Source organism: Delphinapterus leucas, chromosome 4 (genome assembly GCF_059928025.1).
Source record: "Delphinapterus leucas isolate spDelLeu-1000000601 "Yukka" chromosome 4, BTC_Dleu_Yukka2, whole genome shotgun sequence".
Taxonomy (NCBI): domain Eukaryota; kingdom Metazoa; phylum Chordata; class Mammalia; order Artiodactyla; family Monodontidae; genus Delphinapterus; species Delphinapterus leucas.
In genome coordinates this window covers 15,553,953-15,557,424 of record NC_143132.1, presented here as the reverse complement: position 1 = coordinate 15,557,424, position 3,472 = coordinate 15,553,953, and the positions used below count along the sequence as shown (strand labels likewise).

At 44.0% G+C, this 3,472-nt stretch overlaps 1 non-coding gene across 1 annotated transcript; it reads left to right on the top strand.

Annotated features, from left to right (window-relative positions):
• The first annotated feature begins 3,120 nt into the window (after positions 1-3,120).
• On the top strand, positions 3,121-3,227 carry LOC115802400 (U6 spliceosomal RNA). Its single transcript, XR_004022866.1, has one exon. It is a non-coding gene; the product is annotated as a U6 spliceosomal RNA (small nuclear RNA).
• Positions 3,228-3,472: the final 245 nt, after the last annotated feature.

Genomic DNA, 3,472 nt, shown 5'->3' with positions numbered 1-3,472 from the left:
TCTGTTTTGTGGGGATAAAATTATTTCAAGATTTGACTTACAAAGTAGGAATTGTGACTGAAACTGAAACCAATGTTTGTCTTCATGAGAGAGCAAGAAGTCTCTTGGTTGGAACCCTTTGGTACAGAAGGGTTAATCTACCATGAGCATAAAACCCGGAAGAGGCTCTGCATGAGACCCACCAATGCTCCATGTCTCATGACCCTCTTCTCCCCCACTGAAAGGTCAAACTTATCCTTTGTGTCCATGCTTTCCTATGACCTGCAAGTTTTCCAAGAACCCCTATATTCAAAGCATAGGCATACCACTTGACAACTTTGTGTCCTTACTTAACCTTCCTGGGCGTTTGTTTCCTTATTTGTGGGATGATTATAAGGGTTACAGATAGAGAGATATAGATTGATAAAGCTGAGAGCAGTGATTGACACATCTTTGTGTTCTGTAAATGTTACTCGCTACTGTTATTGTTCAGACATGCTTGTTAAGAATGCCCTGTGAATGATTTGTACATGTTGGATATTTAAGGGATTGCAAAGTATTTAATTAGTGGAGATAGTATTGAGGGGTCCAATCCACATCTACAGTGGGTAGAGCTAGAAAGGCATGGAGGATAGTTAGATAAGAGAACAAGTAGAGAGATGTGAACTCCAGAGGAGAGAGCTCATCTGGAAAGTAGGTTATCAGGAATATGTGATTCCAATCTGATGATATAGAAGGAGCTGTGAATGTGGGAGGCATATTTGGGAGAGAAAAAACAAATGTTGTTCATGCTTGTGTTACCTAAACTCTCCCCTCCCTTTTAAGGGTCATCTCCTTCTAATGAGAGTTGTTTATACTGCTGCTTGTAGACTATTAGGGTCCAGAAATCAATTTTTTTAACATCTTTATTGGAGTATAATTGCTTTACAATGGTGTGTTAGTTTCTGCTGTACAACAAAGTGAATCAGCTATACGTATACATATATCCCCATATCTCCTCCCTCTTGCGTCTCCCTCCCTCCCACCCTCCCTATCCCACCCCTCTAGGTGGTCACAAAGCATGGAGCTGATCTCCCTGTGCTATGCGGCTGCTTCCCACTAGCTATCTATTTTACACTTGGTAGTGTATATAGCCCATGCCACTCTCTCACTTCGTCCCAGCTTACCCTTCCCCCTCCCCTTGTCCTCAAGTCCATTCTCTACGCCTGCGTCTTTATTCCTGTCACTAGGTTCTTCAGAACCACAGAAATCAATTTATATGATCTGTGACCAGCATTAAAAAAAACAAAACAGAACAGAATATAAACAACCTGTGTCCATTCATTGCACATGGTGAGTAATATTGTTTTATAAAACTTTGCTCAGTTATGCATATACATGTGTATAGGGTCATGATGTACAATGTATTTTTTACTGTGGCTTTTGGTACAAGGAGTTTGAAAGTCACTGCTCTAGTGTATTCATTGGGGTGGGGAGTTTTCTCTGCTCTTGCAGGGTCCTCCTTACCTATTCTCCAGGCTGCTTTTTTCTCCCCAGACTTTTCTGAGCCAAAGCAGATACCTACTTGTTGCCTTCCTAGTGGGGCTGGAGGCTCAGGACACCTTCTAATGCAATCTTCCCACTTCTGCAAAATCCCAGAGATGACGGGTGAGCATGATGGGGATCTGTTCCCCTCTGTTTTTATTTTTATGACTCAGTCCCTTACTTATTTCAAACATTTTATTCAAGTGTTGGAGAAACTATGAGAGAAATTATTTAAACTTTGCTGCTTAACTTTACTTTTCCTGAAGTCCAAGGAAGGAGTGTCCTGGAATTGAAATCCTGTGCGGGGCTCACTTCCTAGATGCTCCTGGTTTATCACTGTGATTCCCTGACCTCAGGGCCACATCCCTCACTGCAGGAGGGCTCTTCTTGCAATTTAAAACCTGCAAATATTTATTCATTTTGGGAGGAAAATGCTGCCTTGTACTCACAGAGTTCCATACATTTTCTATTTACTTCTGAATATTTTAAAAAAGCAGGTCAAGTTTAAAATATCCATTTCAGATCCATCTATCCCCTCCCCTCCTCCCAGCACTGGCCATGCTTTCCCAAGGAGACTTAGAGGAGGGAGAAAGCTTGGTCTGCTTTTTCACTCCTTATTCCCGATTTCTTGGGGGCACCTTTCTCCTTGATTGCAGAGGGGAGATGGAAAGGGACGAATCTGTCATTCCTGGTGTGCATTGGCCATCTCTTGGCTATTGCTTCTTAGGCTGAAATGGACCAAGTAGAGATGCCCACTGAGGGCAGGCATCCCAGGCTGCTTCCTTCTTGGGGTACATGTGTGAGTTCTTCACGGACCCTTCAGGATCGGGACAGGGCTCCACATCTTGTTTCCATCCAATGCCTTAACAAGGGAGATTAACTCTAGCTCAACCTCTTTGAATCCCACCGCAGCTTTCACCACCAGCAGTACACCCTGCTGTTTCCCATTGCTGGGACATCCACCCTGTACGTGGCCCTCTTGTTTGGGGTACAGTAAGACAGCTTAAGCCCAGCTACCTTCTGCAGTGTCCACCTGAGTCACTGAAGACTCAGGTTTCCTTCAAATACCAAGTGGTAGGAGGGCTGGTTTCCCCACTGCTGGTCTCTCTCTCTACCCTGTTGGCTCTCCTCTCCCCTGCTCAGAGATGTTCAGAGAGTGGGCAGATCAGCATGTCTGCTCCATGAGCTGATGTCTCCCTGTGGTTCAAGATGCCTGTCTCCTCTTGTTTCTGACACCCCTACTGTCTATGAGAGCTCCCCATTTTTTCTTCCTCCATGGAAAACACCGAGGCTCTCAACTCTCTACTGATGACTCACAATAAGGAATCTCTCCTCCTTCTCCTCTTCCTGGTTTTCTGCTTGTTTGGGGTGGGGGGAATGGTTGAAAGCAGTACAGTTGGTTAAGTCTGGTCTATTAAAACGTCCTGGAGGGGTTCATGCCTCCAGCTGTTGGCAGCTCTTCTTAGAATGGGAGGTGCTTGATGTGTCTTCGCTTTCTGCTCCAGGTCTTGGTCGCCAATTTTGAGACAACAGAATTAGTATCATCGACACCCCAGTGCACGTGGGACGAGAGATCCACATCATCTACCCTATCTATACTTTAAAGAGTTAAGTTGGGTGCTTGCTTCGGCAGCACATATACTAAAATTGGAACGATGCAGAGAAGATTAGCGTGGCCCCTGCGCAAGGATGAACCACAAATTCGTGAAGCGTTCCACATTTTTTTACAATGGAATATTACTCAGCCATAAAAAGGAACAAAATTGTACCATTTGTAGAGGCGTGGATGGACCTAGAGTCTGTCATACAGAGTGAAGTAAGTCAGAAATAGAAAAACAAATATTGTATAATATTGCTTATATATGGAATCTAGAAAAATGGTACAGATGACCTTACTGGCAAAGCAGAAATAGAGTCACAGATGTAGAGCACAAACTTATGGTTACCAAAGGGGGGAAGGGGGACACTT